The sequence below is a fragment of the Microtus ochrogaster genome, unplaced genomic scaffold (assembly GCF_000317375.1).
Source record: "Microtus ochrogaster isolate Prairie Vole_2 unplaced genomic scaffold, MicOch1.0 UNK4, whole genome shotgun sequence".
Classification (NCBI taxonomy): Eukaryota; Metazoa; Chordata; class Mammalia; order Rodentia; family Cricetidae; genus Microtus; species Microtus ochrogaster.
In genome coordinates this window covers 9,184,337-9,210,486 of record NW_004949102.1, presented here as the reverse complement: position 1 = coordinate 9,210,486, position 26,150 = coordinate 9,184,337, and the positions used below count along the sequence as shown (strand labels likewise).

Genomic DNA, 26,150 nt, shown 5'->3' with positions numbered 1-26,150 from the left:
CCATCTTGCACCACCGCAAGAAGAGAACCTATGATGTACTGTATCCTAAAGCCAGGTGTACTCAGCCATGGAAGCTACTAAATATTTCTAGAGGCCCATGGGAGAGGGGACTTGCTCCCGACTGAGAACTTCTGAGATCCAAGAGGAAGAAGAGCATCGTTGAGTCAGGTACGGTAGCTCATAACTGTCTTCTCAGCAGTAGGAAGTCTGGGGCAGAAGGATTGCTATGAGTTCAAGGTCAGCCTGGACTATAGAGTGAGACCTAGTTTATAATACCAGAAAAAACAAGACAAAGAACAAAGGAGAGAATGGTTAAAAACTGTCCTCTTCCTGGGGAGATGGACTATTTTGATTGACAACCCAGTAGCCTGAAACGATTCACTTCAAAACATCTAGGATCTAGCCATAAATAAAGGACAGTGAGCTTATAATTCGCAATCCCAGAGAACCTAAATAAGAAGGTGAATCCAAAGACAAATATATAGGCATCCTCCTGAATATTAACCTTCATCAGGCGATGAAAGGAGACAGAGACCCACATTGGAGCACCTGACTGAAATCTCAAGGTCCAAATCAGGAGCAGAAGGAGAGAGAGCACGAGCAAGGAACTCAGGACTGCGAGGGGTACGCCCACACACTGAGACAATGAGGATGTTCTATCCGGAATTCACCAAGGCCAGCTGGCCTGGGTCTGAAAAAGCCTGGGATAAAACCGGACTTGCTGAACATAGCGGACAATGAGGACTACTGAGAACTCAAGAACAATGGCAATGGGTTTTTGATCCTACTGCACGTACTGGCTTTGTGGGAGCCTAGGCAGTTTGGATGTTCACCTTACTAAACCTGGATGAAGGTGGGCAGTCCTTGGACTTCCCACAGGTCAGGGAACCCTGATTGCTCTTCAAGTTGATGAGGGAGAGGGACTTGATCGGGGGAGGGGGAGGGAAATGGAAAGCGGTGGCGGGGAGGAGGCAGAAATCCTTAATAAATAAAAAAATTTTAAAAAAAAGAAAAAAAATCTAGGATCCTTCGCTAGGAAGAGACTAATCTCTCAGATTTATTAAGAAGACAAATCTAGCAAATACTTACATAAGTGTGCAGAGCCTTTTCTATTGTTTGTAACCAACCACACAAGGAGACAGCTGCCATCATTAGGCTGATTTTAAGTGGGCAGACTTGCTTTGAGTTCTACCCTGATGTGGTAATTAAGGAGATACATCAAAGCTGGCCATTTATTTCAGGCAGTGGTTCTTAAACTTGAACATGCTTCAGGGTCTTCTGATGGGCTTGAGTCAGTCAGATTGCTGGAACCTGTGTCCAGGAGTTCCTGACTCTTCAGGGCTTTGTGGGCTGGGGAGTATGTAGTCCTAACAAGTTTGGCTCTGCCCTGCCCACACAATCCCAGGGATTTGTGAGACCTTGGTGGCCTTAAATGGGCTGCAGCAGTATGGCTGGGAGACAACTGGGCTGTGATGTCGGTCTACTAAGGCTCCTGGGTCCCTCAAGCCCAGAATGGAGGAGGCTAAGTCCTCAGTGGGCACTAATGAGGCCCTTGAGCCTTGGAGCAGAAGAGAGATGGGCAGGCTGCTTGGAAGTAGCAGCTACAGGGAAACAGACAGGGACTAGGAAGGTTGGGATGTCACACAAGATGTGGCTCATAGGACCAGCGAACCACACTCAGAAAAACGTAACGATTCCTGTGATGTCTGAAGTTTTTGAGACTAGCAGGTTTGCATTTCCTTTAGCTAGCTTCCGTTGTCAACTTGACACGCCTGGGAAGAGGGACTCCCCATTGAGAAACTATCTCTGTTATAGGAGGGCCTAGCCCTCTGTGGGTGGTACCATCCCTTTTGTAGTCCCGGACTGTGTAAGAAAGGTAGCTTGAACAAGGCAGGAAGAGCAAGCCAGTAAGCAGCGTTCCTCCATGGTCTCTGCTCCAGTTCCTGCCTTGGCTTCCTTTGATGATGGACAGTAACCTGGGAGTCAAACTATTTCCTCCTCAAGTTGCTTTTTAACAATTTAAATATTTTAATCTTTTTTGAGAATTTCAAACGTGAGTACCTTACTTGAATTAATTCGTCCCTTCTCTTCCTTTGGCTCCTCCAACTCCTCCTGTGTCTCCTCCCTCCCTCCCAAATTCATGACCCACTCATTAGCATTATACACACATATGTAAATACGAATACAGTCCCTTGGGTCTATTTAGTGTCGCTCGCAAGTGCATGCGCCTCAGGATGCTTTCTTTTGGTCAACGTTTATCACAGCAATGGAGAACAAAGTGGTGCTCAAGGTGAGCATGGGTAAAGATGTCCTTCAGCTCTGCTTAGACTAGGACATGAGGAAGGGAGTTACTTCTCCTGGCCGTCACTTGGTAGGGTGACCAAAGGTTCAAGAAGACCAAAGAGAGGCAAACAAGGCATAGCGCTGCTGGCAAAAGTACTCTGGAAGCTGCCCCCCCCCCCCATCCGGAGATTTCAGTATTAGCGCTAGACCCAGTACTTGAGGTTGTTAGTGGCTACGTGCTCGGGCTTATGTACTGCACTTCGTTGTAGCTGTGGGGATGGTTCCTGTTTTCACAATCCATTGCATAGATCAAGGATGGAAGGTTGGGAGAAATATAGACGTGCTCAGATTCGTACAATGAGCATAGGGCAGCCAGACCAGCAATATCAGAGCAAAGCCCAGGCCTGTAATCCATTTGTTCCAGTGTTTACTTCCAGCCCTGGCTCCTGCTTGTCTAAATCAGGGAAGAACCTTTTCTCACCATAGGGACAGTGAGGTTCCATTTAACAGTCGGAAGCAACTAGTCCTGAGCCACGCACAGGCTGTAGATTGCCTCTGCCACTGTCCTTGAACCTGAATTGAGTGTAGAACTCGTGAGGCCTGAGCGCTTCCTCTGGGTGGGCACTCCATTTTCTTTCTCACTGGGCTGCTGTGTGGGTCCTGATGTGTCTCTGGGATTCTGAGAGGAGAGGCGGTTACACCTTCCACCCACCCCGGGAAGAAGCTCCTCTGCAAGCCGGGCTTTTCCAAGCCCGTTGGCACACCCGCCTCCTTTTCCACATGAGCAGCAGCAGGAGGAGCACTAGAGGAGCGGGAAGGAGGGGACGGTTATGGTCTGATGTCTTTCCCTGGGTGACCTAGAAGCAAGCAGGTTGCGCTGGGGTGAGACCATCAGTGTACTAAATCCTGCAGAGGTAATGCTTTTTAACGAAGGGTTTTCTCCTCCGCTAGTTTGATAAATGATCCCTAGCTGTGGGAAGGGGGGGTCCAGGCCAAGCAGGTGGGGTGTGGTGGCCCCGGCTGCCTGTGCACTTCCCCATGAAATTGACAATAGAGCTCACTGCTTGGAAGGGGTCTTAAGTCAGATAAAGACTTTTTCATTTATTTTTAGCTTAGGCTTCCATTCTTACTGATGCTTTGCTTGTCATTATGGATTTGACCCCTTATTCCCAGAGGGCCTTTGGCCTCTGCTTCCTTTTTGCTCTGTGCCTTCGTCTGTCCTTTTTTCTGAGTAGCATGAGTTGGAGGAAGACGTGAGGAAATGCCTCTACCCTCAGCTGGGTTCTCTCCAAGCTCCAGCACGGTAGATAATGCTCTTTAGTCCCAAGGCATCTGAAACCCTGCGTCTGGCCATTAGACCAAAGCATGCAGTCTCCAAGAATGCCCTTCAAGGGGTCTTGGGCAAGTGAGATGGCTCAGTCAGTAAAGTGCCTGTCTCAGTTGTGCAAGGACCCGAGTTTGAATCCCCAGAACACACTCACTGATGGTGCAAGACAAGCAGATCCCTGGCTCTCACTCAGTGGTTGGCGAACTGAGACTATTTGGTGAAGTTCGGAGCCAATGAGAGATCCAGGCTCAAACAAAAGGTGAAAGATGCCTGAGAAATAATGAGCAAGGTTGCTCTCTGACCTCTACATGCCCATGTGCAGGTGTGCACATGCTTGCCTGTTTACACGTTTGCCCACTCAGACACAAATGTGCGCTCATCCTCCCACACCACCCCCAGAGCTGCGTCATAATTTCTGTCCAAAAGGGTCAGTGCCTACTACTGCTGATGTGTGCATGTGTGCTTATGTAAGTGTGGGCATGTTGGTCCTCGGGTGCTTTCTGTTTTTTGATTAAGATGGTTTTGCCCATTGGCATGGAGCATTGCCAAGCAGGCTGAACTGCCCAGTTAGTGAATTAGTTGTGGGATTCGCCCGTCTCTCTTTGCCCTCTTGGCATCCCCGGGGTGACGGGTGCATGCCTGTAATCCTAGCACTCAGGATGGAGGAGGAGCATCCTTGGCTACACAATGATTTGAGGCTAGCCTAGACTACAAGGGGCCCTGCCTCAAAACAGAACAAATAAAAACGAAGCAAGCCCCTTCTTCTGTGGCTCTCACTGCCCTGACTTTTGGGATCCCAGGACCTTGGACTTGATAAACTCTAGTGCCACTTTCTAGGAGCCTCTCATGATTTGGGAGATGCTATGGCTTACAAGTTACCGCTGTTGTAGGGACAAGCTACTCTCTTGCGTTTGCTGAGTTCACAGCCTGCCTCTCCCAGCAGCTGCCTCTCTGTGGGGCCTCTGGGCCCATTTGCCCAAGGACCAGCAGCCTAATTAGTCTCCAGGTGTCTGTGGCCCCTGTAGGACAGCCTATATCTGGCAGGTTGACGCAGAGAAGAAGGCGTGGCTTGCCAGGTGTGGATCCTGAGGGTATTGAAAAAAGTCATGAAGTTACTTCTCCCTAATGCTCCATTCACATCCTGGGTCCATTCACTGAAGCTGAGATAGAGCTGTGGTGTGTGCAGAGGTGATGGTAAGGGTAGTTTAGACTTCCCCTCTGTAATCACAGTTTCTCTCTGAGTTGATACTGGGCTAGAGGATAAGAGATGATTATTCATAGGAACAAGAGGACAGACTCGGCTTATGATAGCAATAGTCTAACACAGCAATGGTAACAACAGACACTCCCTGCTAACTCAGCACTGCAGCTACTCCGTTGAGTATGCTTTGAAGCTTTGGGTGTAGTAACTCATTTAAAGCCCCATGCAATATGTTCCAAAATAACCTCATTTGACACCCGAGGGATCTGGGGCTCAGAGTGAAACTTCTCCAAGGACAAATGTCAAATGTTTTCTACAACTTCTTCTTTCCAAACTACTGTGAGAAACAGTAGAGAGGTAAAATCAGAGATCCCGGGTTGAGCTTGAGTTTAGCTGGCCATTTCAAATTACCTGCCCGCTGCAACCCCCAGTTCCTTCCTCTTTCAAAGGGTTTAAATAAAATCGGATGAATAGAAATGAAGGCGTCAAGGGTGTGGCCCAGCGTTTAGCGTGTGACCAAAGTCTTTGTGGTTAGGTCTTGTTGTATAGAGGAAGATGCTTTGATTTTCAGTGCCTTGCCTGCGGCATCCGTGGAAAGGACCGAGAGATCAAGCAGGAATCCAGGGACAAAGAGACCCAGGTTTTAGTTCTGTGCTATACTTGCCTTTGGGCTTCCTAGATGAATTTTTAGGACCAGGCATATGGGGATGGTTGCCACTGAGGTAAATGAGGCTCGTGATTTGCTTAAATACCAGGGGAGCCAACTCATATGTCCTCTGAAGTAAAAACCCTGCAACTGCTGGGAGAAGAAAGGACAATCTGAGAAGGGATGGGTCTCTTGAATGGTCCTAGTCAGCAGAAGTGGCTATTACATGCTTGCTCTCCTGGCTTCTCCTTGATGCCCACCAACCAAAGCTCAGTCCTCCTGTGCCCTGATGAACCAGGGCAACCCTCAGCAAAACGGGGAGAGGAGATGTGGCCTGTGATATAACTGAGGTGTGCCTCCACCAATAAGGCAGTGCCTACAAGTACATCAGGCACTTAAGGGGAAGCTTAGCCTTCAGGAAAGCGGGCCGCAGCTAGTTCTCAAAATAGTCTCCTGAATGATTTTGATTTCTTTTTGAGAGAAACAAGTGCCGACTCTATTCTGATTTGTTGATCCTGAGGCTTGTGGTGTGGATGATGAAGAGCTTGCACTGGGAGTCAAGGGTGACCTCTTCATTTTCTTATTGATTAATAGTGATTATGTTCCTTAATTTCCTACTTACACTGTCCTTGTAGGAATCTCTCAAAACCATTTGCTTGTTTTTTAAAACCACCGGATTGTTGAGGTGAAATCACTCAATAAATAATAAATTGTCTTAATTAGCTGAGACCCACTGTAATAGCTTATGAAATACCAATGGCCAACTAAGAAGTGAAGACACTGGCTCTGTCTTTGAGCCTCATGGTGCTGGCTATTCTTAGATTACCTTCAAGGTACATAGGACCCTGAGGACACCAACCCAGCTACAGAATTGATTTATTGGCTAGAGCGGCTTGCTTTTTCCCCTTTGAAATGCAAATATATTTAAATAGAAGTTGTAATTCAGTCATGTGTGTTATTTAATGACGGTGTGTGTTCTGGGTAATGCGTCCTCAGGCAATTTCATCACTGTGCACATATTGCTGTTTGTGTAAACCATTATCCCAAGGCTAACCAATGGACATCAACCATGGATTCCATGTGGTATCTTCATGTCATCAAGAGACATGGTGGACATCAGATATCAGAGGCTGCTGCTGACGTAACATACTGTTTTGCAGCCAACTCAATTTCTAACAATTAAAAGGATCACTCACTAACAATAAAAGCATAATAAACACATACAGCAGGAACATAGTGACATAGCAACAGCAAGTCTTCTGTCTTGTGCATCAGTGAGGCACGGGAGTTTTTCAGCTCCATTTTCATCTTCATGGTTTACTGTTGTATGCAACCTGTCACTGATAGGAATGGCTCTATGCAGAACATGACCGTTACTCCTTCCTCTACCCTCACTATGGGCGTCACTGAGTCAAGGCCTCAACTCTAGTCTACCTTCCGTCTGTCCATCCCCTTTATTCTACTTGATGGCTCTTCACACTCTCCAATCACAGTCCCTCCCTTGGCTTCCTCTTGTTCCTTTCTGCCATGGCTACACAGGGATGCTTCCCCATCAATGAATGACATTCATGGCCACCGCTATATGGCCAGGTATTTGGCTTCTGTGTTAGGCCTAGATAAGTGGGTACCAGGAACGGGCCTTGGCAGGAGTTCTTGACCACGTTCCTCTCTCTTGAACACAGCCTTCCTTAGGTGGTAGGTCTAATGGAGAGAGTAGGTGGTAGGATCTGGGTCCTGTAGTGGATTGCTTAGGAGCCCTGGATCAGGGTGGGAAAGGATGGCGCTGTTCAATGGATGTATCCTCATCCCAGCTCCAACCAAGGCAGAGAACAGTCCTGTATCCTTTCCTCACGCTGCTGGTTTTTGCATTTCACTATGAACCCTCCTTTCCGACATGCCTTGAGCTTCAGCATCCTTTTTTTTTTTTTTTTTTTTTTTTTTTTTTTTTTTTTTTTTTTTTTTAAATCTAAGTAGGATCAGCTTTAGGAACCATCAAAAAAAAAAAAAACAACAGTCATTTTATTTCCCAGCCTGCCTTTCTCCAGCCCCTCCTTACCTCAAGAAATATCTCTCAATTTCTTTATCTCTGTTGCCGGGATAGTTGCTTAAAGCAAAACAGCAACACCTTTATTTTGCTCTATTAAGCACCAGGAGACTAGGATAAAGGAAGTGGACTTTGGAGTTTGGGCCTCATTCAAGGTGAAAAGCTGGTGTGTCTTGATGGTGCCCAGGCAGGCTGCAAGCTAAAGAAGGACCAGGTACTGGCAAGAGGTGGGGAAGGGCTGTTGAACATTCTGAGTCTATGGCCTGTGTGCTGAGGAGCTGGCAGCCTCTATCAAGTCTAACTCCCTATAGAGGACACAGCCATTGCAGCACCCTAGACCAGCAATGCACAAGGGGACCAGATACCCTGAGTGTCAAAGAAGAAGAATTTTTTTTTTTAAGTTTTGTTTTTGTTTTAAGTCAGCACAAGAGATTTCTGGTGTACAAGGGCTCTTCGAATTGCTGGAAGATGTTGTTTGGGGCTGGAAAGCTGGACTGTGGCCAACCTCTGTGGATTTGGGGGAACCCTTTAAAGAAAGTATTGTCTGGAGGCAAGTTAAACCCTTGCATGCCAAAGCTTTACACCCATCTAATTCCTAGATTCTTGTCCTGCCCCAGCATTTGTCTCCCTTCCTTTGGGGTTCTAGGCATTATAAGGGTCCTCTAGGGGACAATTTAAAGTCATCTAACACTGATCATTTGTGCTTCTCACTGTGGCTGGGCACTTAGGCTGCTCTGTGCCCTGGGCTAAAATTAGAAGCACTGTTTCTCCTCCATGGGGTTTCCTTAGCTGGGAGAAGTGGATTCAAACCAGATATAAACATTTCTGCAAATGCAAAGTAGGAAGTGATGAAGACCAATGTCTGTGCCTAGCATAGCCTCACCAAGGGCAGGAGCGAGATTCCTCAGGCTCAGAAGTCAGGAATGATTTGTGGTGGTGGTCACTGCTTCTGTGGATTGCCCTATTCATTTTGATTCTTTGCTCCAACTAGGAAGGTGGGCCTCAACCATCATTTCTATTTTATGGTCAGGATTCTGAGTCGTAGAATGTAATTTTCACAGAGTGAAATTATCGAGTATAGAGATAGAGAAGGAGTGAGGAGAAAGGGATCCCAGGAAAAGGGGTTAAAATAAGTTGAAAGGAGAGCATGTCACTGAGCAATAGAGGGTCATTCTATTGGAGGCCATCTTTGAATAGGCCATCTGTCCCTCTCTCTATAGGAGGCAGGAGTCACCTGAGACTCTCGTATGGGAAGGTGTTATCAGCAGACTATATTCTGGAAAGAGTGGACTCTGGAGGTGCCAAGACCATTAAGAGCCGACTCCTCCCTAACGTGTGACAGGCATGCTGGATGTATAGGGGTATTATAATCTGATGCCGTCTTGTAGATGGAAGGACAAAACTTTCCTTCATTGATAAGAGGCAACTGATATCAAAAGAATAAAGAAGGGCAGCCTACATTCCAGTTCCTCCCCACTCCTGACCCAAGAGAGAGCCTCTGGTCAATTCTACCTCAGCCTTTCTGTCTCTTTATCCAATTTCTTTGGCAAGAATGCCAGTTGTTTTGTAGATCGTTCTCATGCAACTTCACTAGCATGGGTATCATCTTCTATGCCTTCATTTATTGACCTGAGGGTCAAAGTGGGCACATAGAGCATCTAGCTCACTCGATGAAGGTTTATAGTAGGAAGATCCCAGAGCTCAGGCTCTTAGTCTCATTTAGCTGCTCTTGTGCTTATAGGCTGTATGGTCTCAAGAGTTTGGGTTTCCATCCCTGCAAAAGGATTCTAAGTTATTATTAGTGGGTCCCAAAGTGTGGCCCGGGCTCCCAGTCCCAGTGATAGCTGGTAAGTTGCTAGAAATGTCAAATCATATCCTGTTGTGGCTGTGTGGTTTTACATTCACACAGCAGTATTCAGGGGCTGTAGTTTTCATTTCCCCAATGACATCAAGCAGGTTTTCATGTGACTGCTGGACACTGATGTGTATTGTTTGGACAAGTATCTCTTGAAGTCACTTGCCTGCTTTTATATGCCTTTGTGTTTTTGTTGTTGAGTTGTAAAGAATTGCTTACATGCTCTGGCTTCTAGTTCTTTATCACTTATTTGATTTTCTAATATTTTCTCTCATTTTGTCTATAGGTGTTTTTTAGAGTGCAGTTTTATTGAGATATAATGGCTCTGCAGTTAGCTACATTCTTCAAGAATATACTTTAAAAAGTTTGGGTAGCATCACAATCAACTCCCAAAAGTTTTCTCATGTCTTTGTCAAAGTCTTTGGTAATTCCTCAATTTTGATCTTCCTTTCCTTAGAGATTACAAATAACACCATGAGAGCACTGCAGTTGGCACTGAAGCATGATGGGAGATATCTAGTCTGGGACGCAGAAGCCTAGGTTCCCATTGCTCTGGCTCAAGGCTGGAAAATATGCGATTTTGAAATCTCTAAACTTCCCCGGGCCTGCTTCCTCATCTACACATGACAGGACTCAGCTATCAGAGGTTCCCATCCACTCTGGCTGAATGATTGAACATTTCACATGAAGAGCATTTTAAAAAATACACTGCTATCTCCTGCAGACCATTTAAATCAGAGTCTCCAGGAGTGGGATCCTATTACCTGTATTTCTTAAAAATTCCTACACCCCAGGCCTCTGATGATTCCCAGCACATGCCTTGAATTCTAAAGTCCTGGATTCATACTTTATATTTCATATTGATTTTATTTCAATCTCTGAAAAACATCAGGAAATAGGAAAGGGAGATGTAACTTACTCGGAGAAGCAAATGAATTTGTAGGATCCACATTCACAGATTCCACCAATTGCACATTCAAATGTTTAAAAAGTCAGCTGTATTGAATATGTATAGACTTGTGTCACAATTGCTTAAACAATACAGTGTAAAAATGGCTGATATAGAACTAGCATTGCAGAAGGTATTATATGTCTAGAAGTCTAGAGATGAGTTCAAACATACAGGAGAATTGTGTAGATTAGAATTGTGTACATGAAAATGCTGCACCATTTTGAATAAGGTGCTTGAACATCTGTGGATTTTGGTATTCAGGGGGATCCTACAACCAAATCTCTGCAGGTACCAAGGAATAGCTGTGAGTGCAGATTGCAAAGGCAAGTTGAGTAGAAAGATACAGTGGGCACAGGAAAGTAGCACATATTGTTTCTTGTTTTATCAAAGTACTATCAACCAAGATGACACTGAGATTCAGTGAAAGTTAAACAATGGTGCTGGAGGTGCTGTTTCCAGACTCAATTCACTCAAATCTAAGACATAGATGGTATTTAAGGAAGAATGTTGGATTATTCTCTGCAGTGGGTCTTATCCAGTTAATGAAGGCAAGAGAGTTTGTCCTAGACCCCTCCATGGTCTTCATATGATCATGGGATCTGGATTGCACAAAGACTTCCCAAGAATCCCAGTGTGGTGTTGCCAGAGTCAACGGTAGTGAGAGCACAAGGAAACCACAGGGCAGGCAGCTGTAAGATTAGTCCACTGCCAGCAGCATCATGCTGCAAGACTTCCCTCTCTCCATCAGCCATTGTGGCCACATCATTGATGTCATTCCCAGGGACACAGAAGGCTTCAGCAGTTCCCAGGCACCCCAACAGCTAGACAGATTAGGAAGAAACATGCTTTCTTTGTCCAAAGGGTAATAACTGAATGTCCCTGAAGTCGCTAGCAGACTTTCCATCACATCCAGTTGGCCAGGTTTGGGTCAGTTGAAAGAGAAAGAGATCATTATGGCTGACCCAATCCAGCCTTGGTTAGTGGATCTGACTGTGTATCTCAGGCTTATTCCAACTGTGTCTGAGCCCTGCTCCAGATGTGGTCCTCCAGCGGGTAAACACTTGAATGAAGCTGTGAAGATACCAGCAAGAAAAAAAAAAAAGCATACTGTAAGATGGCTGCCTGGCAGGAAACATGGCTTCAGAAGCAGAGCTTTCTCATCCTTAAGAGGCATGTCACCCATAAAATGAAGCCTGACACATGGCTGCTATCACTCGGAGTTCACCTCTCTGGTGAGCCAGCCACCACCGCTCTCTCCCTGTGGATACTGTGAGCTTGAACCCCAAGTACTTCTTGCTCCTTGCTCTGCACTCCAGGGCACCACCCCGAGCTAGCTAACACCTTCTGTATAGTCCACTGTTTCCCTTACAGCCTTCTTGAGTTACATTGTTGTGCTGAGGATAAAACCTTGTCGCCCTGATTGGATTGCAGTTCCCCACTCTTTCTGCGGCAATTTAGGATGCCTCGTAAGGTGGCTTCTGCTGATATCCGGGGCTTTCACAGGGATGTCTTGATTGTAACTAAATTAGCTCTCAGAAGGTCACCTTATCTCCCTGTTCCAGAGGCTTCTTTCTCTAGCCTCCATATGCAGGCTTCATCAGCCACCTCTCAAGAGCTGTTTGAAGATGTTCAGTTGGGGTCAGGCGGATGCTCCCATAAAAATGTTGACTCTGGTACCCAGGCAATATGCTGGCAGGTGAGGTGTGAAGTTTGTTTGGGTGAATACAAATATGACATCATGTGGTTGGGTATCAATTCAGGCGGAAATACGGGCCATTGGTTGGTTGCCCCATCGATTTTCACAGGTTGAGCATTTGCCTCATTGATTTTCTTTTTTTTTTCTTTTTTTACTGCAAACTGAATCTTGTTCGTCTGCTCTCTGGAGATTGCTTCATTTCTTTTTCTTTTTTTGTACCTGTTTGGCGCTTTACTACATTGGATTGTTCTTACTCAGTGTCAATGCCAATCAGCTCTTTCTTAGGAGAATCTCTATGACCTTCGAAAAGACCTTTAACCTCACTGGGCCTTGTTTCCCTCATCTGCTAAATGGAGGTGGTGATTTTCGTCTAGACTGTTTAGAAGCTTGGTCTGGTACTGGGGAGAAGAGTTGGTGTTTGGTGGTTGGTTAGATTTAACCAGAGAATGGTCACCTTGGACATGTGTATTAACATAAGGCTCAGAGTTTAGACTCTACAATAGGGAGAGAGCTTCTACTTGAGGGGTGTTGTCTAAAGACTCTGATACCCACAGAGTTTTGGCCATGTTGCTTTTAAATGAGGGGGTACAACTTCCCGATAATCCTCAGTGAGTGTATGTCTAATTCTCTGTTGATATCTAATAGCACAGCTGAGACAGTCTGTGAATCTTCACTGGGTGTTTCCCACAGCATGGAGAGAAAGGAAAACATCTAGAGTTGCTATAATGAGTTATGTGTGTGGTATCCATGTTATACCTTATTTCACCTTATTGTCTCCTACAGTGAGGACACATTTTACTATCTGCTGTGCTAGGATGTCTGGTTTTTGACCCCCTCAGCAGACCCTCAGTATCCCTGGAGGTTTAGGCATAAAGAGATCTTGAGGAGAATGGGATGTGCCATCATCAGTCTCCGTGATCTATGGGGAGTCACTTTTTACCTGGGTAACATACCATTCTTAGGAAGCCATGGCAACCTTCACAAACAGGCCTGCCCCACAAATGAGGACAGAAGAGTGAGTGCCCTTCCCAGGACAGTCACTGCAGCCCAGGCTCAGGAAACCCCAAGTGAAGCCCCTCAGATGCTGGGTCAGCTCTTTGGGGGCATAACCTTGCAGGGCCCTTGAGTTTGGGAAGGGGGAGATCAGATGAAATAGAGACACCTATCTTTTATTCTGAAGACTCATTTTGCTTTTCACTCTTTCCTTTATGTTCACCTATTTGCCTTCACAGTCTAATATAAGCATAGAAAACTGTGAGCCCTCTCTGCTATGCTAAGAGAAAACAGGGGAAGGGGGTTGTAACAGGCATTGGGCTCTAGGGGTAGGTCAAGAGAAGGAGGCTTGCACCCTGGAGTCATGGCAACGGGCATCACAGAGCTCACTACATCACTGTACCTTCACCAGAAAGAGACAGAGACCGCACCACCCATTCAAGTTGCTTCTCTCCATCTCGGGGTTTTCTTCCTAGATCTAAAATATTGCAGGCTTGGTAATTTGTTTGAATACATAAAACAAATTATCTTAAATTTCACAACTTGCACTACAAGGCTTTAGTAAGAGTTAGGAGAAATTAGGCATACATGTGCTTTTGGGATTCAAATCAACATGCAAGTATTTCCTGAAGTGTGTATCATGAAAAGGGCTTCTTTTTTTTTTTTACCTCCAGTTTGCCCTCATTATTAACTTTAATCTTTTTTTTAAAATTTATTTATTTATTAAGGATTTCTGCCTCCTCCCCGCCGCCGCCTCCCATTTCCCTCCCCCTCCCCCCGATCAAGTCCCTCTCCCTCATCAGCTTGAAGAGCAATCAGGGTTCCCTGACCTGTGGGAAGTCCAAGGACCGCCCACCTCCATCCAGGTTTAGTAAGTTGAGCATCCAAACTGCCTAGGCTCCCCCAAAGCCAGTATGTGCAGTAGGATCAAAAACCCATTGCCATTGTTCTTGAGTTCTCAGTAGTCCTCATTGTCTGCTATGTAAGTCCGGTTTTATCCCATGCTTTTTCAGACCCAGGCTAGCTGGTCTTGGTGAGATTGCGGTAGGTATGAGGCTGTAAGTTTTTAGTCAAGTTTGAGAAACCTCAGCTCACACACTTTAAGGAAGTTTCATCATTAGTGTCCCCCAGGACTTTGAGTGAGCTAAAGTGCATCATGCTTCCCCAGGTGACAGTGTTTCTCAACTCATTGAACAGGGCTCTCTTTGGGTTGGGCCTTGAAGGAATTGCGGTTCTTCTTAGCATTACATTAGGATCATATGGACTGCTGGGAGGCCGTTTTTTTTTTTTCACTCAGTATGCGTTGACAGACACCTGTCTATATGTTTTCTCTAATTTCACTATCCTCATACCCATAAAACAGCACAGCAACTACAGGAGTTATTTTGAACCCAGGAACTTTATTGGAAGGAGAACTGCAATTATTTAAAATTCTCATTGCCCCACATTGGATGAATCTTGAAGACATTAGACATTATGCTAAGAGAAATAAGTCAGTTGCAAAAACATGCTCTCATCCTGAGTTCACGACGTTCCTGGAGCCACCAGGGTTCATAGAGACACCGAGAAGAGAGATGATTGCCTGGCCTGGGACCAAGGAAGTGAGGATGTGTTTAACAGGGCAAGCTGGAGCCTGGGATGAGTGGGTTCTGGGGATGGATGGATGGATGGATGGATGGATGGATGGATGGATGATGATGGTGGTGGTGGTGGTGGTGATGGTGGTGATGATGATGGTGATAGCTGCACATGACTGCAAATGGATTCAAGGCCTGTGAACCACATCCTAAAAATGGTTGAAATGGTAAATTATATGCCATGCATTCTTTAACACACTTCTTTAAAATAATGGCATAGGAAGAGTCCCTTCCTCAGTCTGAGTTCTTTTGATTTCTGTTGAATTTTCATCAGCCTGGCTGTCACTGTTTTTCCACAGCCCAAGCTACTGCTCACGGTGTGACAAGGCCTTTTGCTAAGAACTATGTGACAGAGGCGGGGTGCCTCTTTGTGTTTGTTTGTTTGTTTGTTTTGTTTTAACCATTTACATTTGCTATTAATTTGGGTTGGAAACTTAACAAGTTTACAGAATAGGCTCCATTGCAAGGACATTTTCAATTTCTCTTTGATAAACAAGAACAGTTGATAAGATATAAGCATAAATTCTAGGTTCTAAAATTCTAAGTAAGGCATTTTAGTTGATATCACTTCTGCCAGCCTAGAAAGCTTAGTGCAAAATCGGCACTACCAAGGGATCGGTCCAGGTGAAAGAGCATGGTCCCTAGGGTCCTTTGGTACTGTAGGTTCATACGCCTGCCTCATTTCATCTCGATTATGGAGAGCTAGTTTCTTATCTAGATATGGTGACGTTAGCATCCTCTTAGAAACCTTTAAATTCCATGCCTTCCAGAGACTTTGTCCTTTGTAAGTCACTCCCCCAGGACAACCGTTGTGGGCAGGACAGCCTCTTCAGACAATCTAGCTCTTGAGGGTCCAAACAGGGCTCTTGACCTTTTTTTATACACCATGACTTGTTCTTCAGCCTTTCCCTAATCATTAAAAGAATGCCACCATCCACTCAAATAGGTACTCAAAACCTTGGAGGCATTCTTTCCTCCTCCTCTCCTCTCCAAACTTACCAGAAAGCACATTGGAATAAGCATGCTTCATTTTCTGCCATGCCCTCTGGGTTAGGTCTGCTAGCACCCCTCACTGAAAACCTGAAGGTCTCCTCTTCCAGCCAATCCCATCTGAACATCACAGCCAGTCTGACAGCCAGTCCCACGCCTGGCCAGGCCGCTCCCTTGCTCTGCCTCTTTTTGGCCTTCTCATGCTATTTATGATAAACACAAACTCCCCTCTATGGTTCAGTGCCCTTCAGTATCTGCGGTTACCCCTGGTTATCAGTCCCTTACCTGTGGATCTCTACCTGTACTGTTTTATCTTTAGGGAATATTCCTGTTCCTTTTCCTTTCATGTTAATATTATCTAAACCCAGCTATTTTTGTTTATTGTTTCCATTACTATGGATATAGTAATGATGGAACCCAGAGCTTTACATATGCTAGGCAAGCACGCTACCTTTAAACTATGTCCCCAGTTCCGTCTTTTAATTAATATGTGTAATAGGATCAAAGGCATTGTTGTCCCATCCATAGCTTCACTCTTAAAAGGCAGGCTACTGGTATACATTGTAGAGGGCTGCATATATGTTATTGAACAAACGCTCAAATAGACATGAGACATGTCTTACTTGCTGGTTGACTTTGACATACTTAATCTGCTGTCTTCCCCCAAACTTCCCTAACAGGATTCACAACATGCAAACACCAATGTCTGTCATTGTAATAATACTTTAAAAGGTTTTCAGTATGCCAACATGGCCAACTATATAGTTGTTTGGGACTTCAAGAATCATTTCCACTCCTGCTTTTGGTATACAATCTCCAGAGATGACTCTGATGGAAGCTTTGTACCATAGGGAAAAACAGCATCAGCAGAAGCATTAATATGGTGTGTTGGTCAGTTTTATGTCACCTGGACACAAGTGAGAGTTGTTTGGGAAGATCGACTCTCCACTGAGAATATACCTCCATAAGACTGACCTGTGGGTAGGCCTGGGAGGCATTTTATTCATTAGTGATTGATGTGGAAGGCCCAGCACATTGTGGGTGATGCCACCCCAAGACAGATATTCCTCAGTTGTATAAGAAAGCAGGTTTATCAAGCCATGGGGATCAAGTCAGTAAGTGGCACTTGTCCATGGTCTCTGCTTCAGTTCCTGGCCCCAGGTTCCTGCCTTGAACCCTGACTTCCCTCAGTGATGGAGTGACCTGAAAGTTGTACACTGCTTCCAGTCACGTCATTTTATCCTAACAATAGAAATCCTAACCAGGATATATGGGAAACTGATGAGCTTCTCTGAGGCTCAGTCCCCAGCTTTGGGCACCATGAGTGTTCCATGCACTTGGGTGTTATGCTCATGAGAGGTGGTGGTGGTGATGCCGGTAGACTCTGGGACCATGTGAGGAGGAAGTGAACTGGCAGGCATGTCTCTGCAAAGGATACTGTGTTCCCATCTATGACTTACATGCACAGCAGACTCGGGGGTACTGGAAATAATGGCCTCTTGGGCTTTGCAGCAGACTCAGCCCTCTGTGCCCCCTCCACTGACATGGCTCTGAGCAGATCCTGAAAGAGGGTATCAGCAGCATCCAATATTGTTCTGATGTGCCTGACCTTGCTCTGGGCCCTCTTTTAATTCTGAATTCTTGTCACCTTGAAAAGGGGAAGGGTACGGTCTGTTCACAGGGATGTTGCAGGAGAGTACCAATATATTGGTAACATTGGAAACATCAGAGGTCTGGACTATGCTGCCCTTCCAGTGATGATAGTCCCTGATAGAATGCCATAGCTATTCCCACTGGGTTGGACATGAGCACCATGGCCTTGAAGCAGAGCAGCTGTGACGACCATAGGAGATCTGGTCTATTGACATTCCTCCTGAGCACAGGGAGGCCCACAAGGTCCTCATGAAGTCTCACCTCTGGGTTCCATTTGCCACTATGGGTAGGGTAAACAGTTGTCTGCGGTGGTATTTGTAGCGGTGGAGTTACCAGTGAGTCACCTGTGCACTAGTAAGTAGCCCTGGGCATTCACTAAACTGAATTTGATGAAATCCTCTCTGTGATCTGCCACTCCCCTTTTACCTCAGGTACATAAATGCTTCTTATGTCTTCCCAGAAGACACCACCCAGCACCAGCCTGAGTTCCATGGTAGCAGGACAGAAGACACCGTTTTCTGCTGCTTGCCCCATGTGTGGCTGGGGTAAATGCTGAAGTGCAGGGAGGTGTCAGCACTGTGGGGTTGACAGGGGAATAGCAGTGAGAGATAGGAACATGTTAGTTCAGCTGGAGTTGCTGCTAGAAGCTGTAGGTTTCTGCTTAAGGATCTGACTTGTGTGTGTATCCAGTACACGGGAGAGTAATGATGTCTTCTCATCCAGTGGCTGGGGACAGGGTCTTAAAGCACGCATCAGTGCTTGAGAGTGAGCAGAGGGTGAGTCCAGAGTGACCTTAATTATGCTGGCATTACTTAACCAATAGGAAATGTTTTCAACAGTCATTGTTGTCATGGCGATGGAAATGGTTTCCAAACTTTAGGGACCAGAATCCCTTGTTCTTTCTCCTTTGCCTACTGCCAGGTAGTAGCAGTCCATGGTTTCAAAATTTTGTTGCCTCCATTCGGAATTTATTTATCTTTTTAGGGAGCAGATATAACTTCGTTCAGCTTCCGGCTGCAGTGGGAGTTTCTGCCAGGATTCGCAGCATACAGCTGAAATACATTTTATGTTTTACGAGCTTTGCCTCGTCGTGGAATTAAATAGCACTAATCACATGAGTATAGACCGACAAGGCAGACAACTGTTCACTTCCTGATTTCCTCTAGGGTTGAAAAAGGAAGAGATAGATAGAGTAGGGGGACGAGGAAGGAGTGTGAGGGAGACCAGTAGACTTTGGGGGACAGTGGAGGTACCATCATCTGGCAAAGTGTGCCTCAAGTCAACCGCTCCTCTATGGCTTTGCTGTTGGTGGGGCTTTCGGTTCTCTGCATGAAGACTGTTGGGGATGGATGGGCAATGGTTGTTTCAGGGGTGGTAGCTGGAGAGACAGATACTCAGTCCCCAGGAATATAGACTCTCAGCTTTGATTTCCTAAAACCCTGCATTTATTTTTATTGCTTCCAAACCTGACAACCTTCTTGAGTTAGGAAAGTCTATTTCAGGGCCTGCAATGTAACTTGGTCACAGAGCACTTGATTGACATGTATTGACATGTCTCTGTACTCAGTCCCCAGTAACACACACACACTCACAAAAGAAAATAAAAGTCTAGTTAGAAATTTTGTACCTGTCTGAGGATGTGAATGTCTGCCTTTTTCTTACTTGTCAAGGGAAGGGGAAGAGATGGGGCAGAATTAGCTTATGTGAAGCTTTATATTAGACCTGTGGGGATGTGGTGGAGGGGCCCAGGCTTACAGATCTCCTGTCCATACTCAACCACCAACTAACTGTCCTACACAGCTCCAGGGGCCAAAAAAAAAAAAAAAAAAAGCAAAGACATACCCTCTGGGTATTGAAATAGAGCAACACAAAACGCATGACGTGTGTCCTTCCCCCTGATCCCTCCTCTTGAAAGAGAAAAACTTAAGCTCTAGGGAGAGTGAGTGGGCCCACTTGACAGAAGAGGACCCCGAGTCCTCTGAGGTCAGGCTGCAGGCTTAAAGTATGGTTGGCATGGCAGAGATGCCCACCATTTAGGTTGGGTGCCAGCTGGGAAGCCAACTTAAGAAAGGTGCAGCGTCTCAAGAGAGCGACTTTAGGGTCAGCCGTATGAAACGCTGCTGGTTGTTGCAGGCATTACTGTCACGCAGCTCTGCCTGGCACCCCTACAAAATGTGTTCTGGGGACCCCTCCTAAAATCTGTGACAACCTGTGTTCTGGGAAGTCTGAACCTTCTCACTTCTCCTGTGGTTTAGCAGAAGAGCAACTCGGGCATGCTCTTTCCTACCCGACTACCAGTTTACAGATGGGGAAACTGAGGCATCAAGACAAATGGGCAGACCATGGCAGCTGTCCCTGGTGTCTGCAGTGATTCTTGGTGGCTCAGAGAGAAGAGGCTTCAGGAAATGCTACTAGCGTTGACATGAATGGTTGTAAGTTAAGAACGCTCAGCTTCCTCCCTTGCCTCTGAGAGGAGACAAGGTCTTCAAAGTGAGTTCGCAGCCATAAGACTATCCTGTGTGGCTCAAAACAAGCGAAAGGAGCTGGACTGTGAGTCTAAGGGGGAGGGAAGAGTGGGTCTTCCCCTAGATGAAAAGTACTCAACCATATAAGTCCTAAGCCTCATGCACAGGACAAGTGGTTCCCTTATGAGAGTCAAATGTCCACCATCTCTTACAACAGCTTCCTACAGTTTCAGGATGACTTGGTCGCTTTCCCATGCTGTCCCTCCATTTCTGTGCCTCCAGAGGCCACTGCCAGTCTCTGAGGGTGGAAAACAACCCTGGGAGCAGGATAGCTGCCAGGGGCTTTCGTATAAGCTGTGCTGGGCAGCTGGGATAGGAAACAGCAACCAGATCGAGGCTAGTCTTCAGCAGTGGGGTCTGAACCCCGATTCCTGGCCAGCTTACTTCTTCAAACGAGAAAGAAGTTGCCCATCATTTGCTGCTCAGATATGCTTCCCTGGAGAATCTTTAAATCTTCCCAGCTAGGCTTGGAGTGGAGAGAGCCATTGTGTATTGACTCCTGACTCCCCTTTGGCATCATAATACCCAAACTTTCAAAGGGTGCCTCCTGGTCCTAACAAAGAGCTTCACCAAAGTTAGCTCTCTGTTCATGACCTTCCTGCGTGCTGGGGTGTTGCAGTTTCCTGGGCATGGCACTGTCTGCAGGACTAAAGGACATGGTGGAGTCCCTGGCTTCTGAGGAGGGCTGAGGAAGGAGGGCTGCATACTTCTCCAGAGGACAGCTAGAGGCTCTCTAGGAGACCCCTAGGCACTGGAGAGCAGGGACGTTATTGTCTGCTCTAGGGGATCTACCCTTTGGTCCCAGTCCAGAATTCCTCTTATGCCATATCATCAATTAGCAATCACTTGCTAGGAAAAAAAAATAGCCATTAAATGAATGAGTCCATGCATGCTGGCTTCTAGCAATTTCTATCTACTGTGCTGTTTCCCCCCAGTGCAACTTTCTCAGGCCCTGCTCCTGTTCTTGACTGCACTGGATTTCTTGATTGAGGAAGGGCAAGTTTAGTTTGTAGGCCCAAGGTGACTTGTGACAATATTTCAGCTAATGAACTGCTGATCTCCTTGCAAATCACGTATGGAAGGTGTCACTTCTCAGATGCGTTTTTACTCATGTTTTAAAAGGACGAAATTGAGTATGTTAAGTATTTATAAGCCCTTGATTAGGCAGAGAAAGTCAACTTTTTCAATCCAGACCCTCTTTTGACCTTGTTGGTACAACATCAAGATTTAAATTGAATTTTAGCCATAGGTGATGCCCGCTGCCATCTCATATACTCTACGATAAGAGTCATTCATTTTTCCCCTCTTTCCTTCATACTCAAACATTTATTACATACTTCCTGTGTCTCAGGACCTAGGTTCAGAACTGGAGATATTCAGTGATGAAAAAACCCTATAATCTTTATTATTTACAAATTTATTACACATATTTATTTATTCTGTGTTGTGCCACGTGGAGATCAGAGGACAATTTGCAAATGTCTGTTCTTTCGCATCATGTGGGACCTAGGGATCAAACTGGGGTCATCAGCTTGGTGGCAGACACTTATCTGGTAAGTCGTTTTGCCAACCCCTGATCCTTATTCTTAAGGGACTATGGATATTAGAGAGGACAACATAGCTGGACAAACTTAACAGCTTCTTATCTGTGGATCTCTGGTGGGCACTGATTCCTGTACTCACACACAATCAGGGCATCTTAAAGTCTTCCTGGGATCAGAGATAGCATCATTTGAGAAGTGAATTAAATTCCAGACGTGAAAGCCACAAACAGGTGGAAACCTTGGGAGGTTTGTGGGTACAGACTGAAGATGGGGGAAACAATGTGTGGTTATGAAAGTCGTTACACCCATAATGACCTCCAAATCTTACTTGGGACAATGCATCAGCACTTATAGAACTATAGTCAATCACCGTGGACAGGGGGCAAATCTATTAGGCTGGTTACTTAACCTCACTGTAGAACAGTCTGGTAGAGAGGAGGTGGTGATAGATGCTTTCAGATGTCTCTCTGTGCTGCTTAGGATTTGCCCTGGTGAGTTTTGTCAACTGGACACAAGCTACATTCAATTAGGATGAGGGACTCACATTGGCCCAGTGCTCCCACCACACTGGCCTGGGGGGAAGCATGTAGGGCATTTTATTGATGAAAGGTTGATGTGGGAGTGCCCAGTGTGGACAGTGCCACCCCTGGGCAGGTGCTCTTGAGTTATATAAGAAAGCAGGCTGAGCAAACCATATCTTAGCAGGCCATCAACTCCTGCCTCCAGGTTCCTGTCCTGTTAGAGTTCTTGCCCTGACGTCCCTCAATGACATACTATGATGTGGAGTCAAAAACTGAAATAAACCCTTTCCTCCCCAGATTGAATTTGGTCATGGTATTTCATCCCAGCAATAGAAAACAAACTTATTTCATTAATGATTCCAGAAAACTGAACCTGAGCTAGCTTATGGAAAGGGGACAACTTTTGGCTCATGTATTATCTGGGCAGGACAGATACCCAAATGGTGCCATGCACATCACATAGACATCTGTTTAACATGAGTTGGGATTCGGGCACCTCTGATTATTTCTGTTCTCTTATGACATACAAAGAAGAGCCTTCATCTTCTTTGTATGTGCCCCTTGGGTTACGAGATGGCCTCAGCCATTCTTATTCTGTAACACTCTGAGATCACATTCAGTGAGAGCCCGAGAGTCACGGTGAACAATAAAGTTAGAACGAGGTAATGTACACGAAGACGACGCACAAACTGTGAAGGAATTTGGTGAGCTAATTGCTATTTTAAACCGCTCTGTAATAACTTTCTTTCTGCCACTCAGGAATCTGAGAGGACGGTAGCACTTCATGAAAATTAGTTTGAGCTCTTCAAAACTTGCCATGTAAAACAAAGGCAGTCCCAACTGCTTTAATCAAAATGATGATCAGCTTCTAAAAATGAGTTCCCTCTCCCCCGAGACTACTCAGAATTAAAGTCTGATTTCATGAAGGGGAGGTGACAGGGTGTTTAGGTTTGATTTGGTCTGTGGGTGTCCTGTCCTCTGTCCTGCTCACCCCGCCTGGTTCAGGAAACCCTTTGGGAACCTTGGGAGTGATTTGCTTGTATTTTTTTTATTTTAAAATCACCTAAATGGATATTTGAGTAAGAAGTGATAGATGGATCAAAAATTGGGGTAAGGCATTCCTGGGCTAAAGATAGTACTTATATGGGTTGATGTCCGGACATAGACACTTCCATTCTTTGGAAGTTCCAAATTTTCAGTTTCATGAGGTCAGAATAACCTTAGATGACCCTGGGCAAGAGGGGGCTAGTGACTCTGCCCTTTTGAGCTAGGGTGGGGAGACTGGCATTAGCCAGCCCCACAGTGGGGTCTTCATTAAGCCAGCTGGTGCCCACGTGTTTGTCCAAACTGCTTCCTTTTCCATTTCTCTGTTTCTTAATCAATCATTTTTTTTGGGGGGGGGGAGAGGCCGTTTATTCTCATTATGTGTTACCATTTCCGTGTGCTCCCCTGCTCCTCCAGGAGCAGTGATTTCACCATCCCCAGATGAGAGTGATAAGTGTATTTATTTATTTATTTATTTATTTATTTATTTAAGATTTCCGTCTCCTCCCCGCCACCGCCTCCCATTCCCCCCCCTCCCCCAATCAAGTCCCCCTTCCTCCTCAGCCAAAAGAGCAATCAGGGTTCCCTGACCTGTGGGAAGTCCAAGGAACCCCCACCTCCATCCAGGTCTAGCAAGTTGAGCATCCAAACTGCCCAGGCTCTTACAAAGCCAGTACGTGCAGCAGGATCAGAAACCCACCGCCACTGTTCCTGAGTTCTCAGTAGTCCCCACTGTCCGCTATGTTCAGAGAGTCCGGTTTTATCCCAGGCCTCCTCAGACCCAGGCCAGCAGGCCTTGGTGAATTCCCAATAGTACCATTGTCTCAGTGTGTGGGTGCACCCCTTGCGATCCTGAGTTCCTTGCTCGTGCTCTCTCTCCCTCTGCTCCTGATTTGGACCTTGAGAATTATGTTCGGTGCTTCAATGTGGGTCTCTGTCTCTGTCTCCTTTCATCGCCTGATGAAGGTTAATATTCAGGAGGATGCCTATATGTTTTTCTTTGGGTTCTCCTTATTTAGCTTCTCTAGAGATGCATAACTGTGTCTCATTTCGGTACCCATAGAAGACGGTGAGTGAACTGTGGCCCCTGCCTGCCCAGGAAAATCATGATCATGGCCCTCTTTGTCTCGCCTGGAACAGACTAGGGAGCTGTGGATTGGCTGTGGGCCTGTGAGTGTGTACAGTAAGGTGAGCCAAATGTCAGGCATGTGGCATGCTCTGATACAGGGTCTGCTGAGCGCTCCCTCCCAAAGGACTGGCGGCTGTGCCCCAACCTGCCTATGTCTTCCAGCGAGTATACCAGTCCCTCTGGAATTTGGCTGTTGGCAGAGCTGCAGTGAGAGCCCTGTTAGCCAGCAGAGCATATGGTGCCCGAATAGCTGCCACTTTCTAAGCCTGGGGAGCAGATGTTGGGGGTAGAAGAGGCCAAATGTGGTAGAAAGAGTACCAAAGGGGAATCAGTGGTCTGTGCTGTCCCCCAGTGCCATCTTTTAGTTCTATTTTGTTACTGATTGATTGATTGATTGTGTTTGTGTACATGGGTGGGCATGGGTATACATACATGTTCTAGTGCATGTGTATCTCTGCACATACATGGAGAGATTAGAGCTCAGCCTTGGGATCCTTCCTTAGTAGTATTTTTTTGAGATGGAGTCTCTCGCTAGCCTAGAACTCATTGATTGTATCAAGCTGGCCGGCCGAGGAGTTTTGGGAATTTGCCTGTCTTCCCCTCCCCAGGACTGGGATTATAAACAGATTCTGGCACGCTTGGCTTTCCAATGTGGTGTCCAGGGATCAAATTCAAGTTCTCATGTGTGCGTGGCAAGCACTTTAACAACTGGGCTAGCTCCCCCTACCTTCATCTTTATCTCTCATCCCACCTGGCCCCTTCCGATATCACCGCCATTGCCTCTGAAATCAGGGATGTGAGCAACATTAAATCAGATTGCCTAGTTGAGAAAGCAAATTTTTAGGATCTTCTCTGCTCCTTGGATTTGGAAAGATAGTTCAAGAGGAACTGTCTTCGCCTCATCGCTTGTCCTGAGATTCCTACTGTTTTATGAGCAGGAAGGAGTGCCCTGCCTATCACAGGAACTTCCATTTCTCTTGGTTTGATAGGTGACATCCTGGGACCACTGTGTTTGGGACTTACTAAATTAAATTTCAAGGACTCCATATTCTGGGTCCTGGAAGATACATTTCTAGAAAGTATATGGACTTTGCAGTGGTATAGACCTGGATCCTATCCCTAACTCTGGCCCTCATTGGCCACATATCTTTGAAGGACCCACTACTTCATCTGCAGACTAGGTAAAGCCATCTTGCTTCAGGGACAGCCATGCTGATCCTATGAGCTAATACAGAGGAAAGCATTTACCTTCCATGGGACCTGGGATATAGCCAGGGCTGCGCAAACATTGCTGTTCCTGTCTGCGTCTGGCCCCTCTTTCTGCCAGTCAAGAAATGGTTGTTGAGCCTCCACTGGGTGCTGGGCAGGGCTTTGGTGGTATGGATGCACTCTGTTTTGGTCAGAACCTATTTGGCTCCTGGATCTCACCAATTAGCTCCTATCACTCCTCTAGCAAAGGGGGGTGGGGGATTTCTCTAAGCTTTTACTAAAGTTTGTCCTCTTTCCCCGGCTCTATGAGGTTTAGTCTTGGCTTCTCAGTGATATCCTTTCAGGGCTCATAGCTTTCTCTCTTCTGCCATACCCTCTTCCCGATTCTTTCCTGAGCTGTGTTCTCTGTGCTGAAGCTTCCTTGTCCACACCCTGGTTGGCTGCTACCATTGTGGATACTCTCCCAAGAAGGCACTGTTCTTCGAGCTTTGCATGTCTTCTCCAAATTCAATGCTGGGCTCAGCTCTGCTGCCAACAAGGTTTCTGAAATCCTTGTTCCTTCTCCTCAAGTAAGAATGCCTAAAGCGTGCTGTCATATGTCACACATCTCATGCAGTAAGTAGGTTCTAGTGGTTGTCACCCGGATGGGCAGCAAGTTGACAGCAGGCCCAAGAGTCCTACAATATCTTGCCTGTGTTGCGCATGCACTGAGTACACTCTTGAACTGGTCGGTAGATAAACAGAGGCCCTTTATTTACAGGACTGCCATTAGGGTAGTGTTCCCGTCGGCTAGAGGCTTCTTTCTCTCATGTCTCCTTGAGGTGCTTTTTCTTAGGATGTTGACTGACAATGTAAAGCTTTATTTTTTTCTTCTTCTTCTCTGGGTATCCAGCTGACCTGT

At 46.0% G+C, this 26,150-nt stretch overlaps 1 protein-coding gene across 2 annotated transcripts in view; it reads left to right on the top strand.

Annotated features, from left to right (window-relative positions):
- The window catches only part of Plxna4 (plexin A4), a 460,336-nt gene that overhangs the window by 42,077 nt on the left and 392,109 nt on the right, over positions 1 to 26,150 (top strand). The window contains exon 1 of one of the 2 annotated variants that reach the window (XM_026788585.1): positions 24,047 to 24,099. The exons of the other annotated variant lie outside the window; for it this stretch is intronic. The gene's annotated coding sequence lies outside the window, so the exon portion shown is untranslated. Of the gene's footprint in view, positions 1 to 24,046; positions 24,100 to 26,150 lie in introns of those variants that run through there. 2 annotated transcript variants of the gene reach the window in all.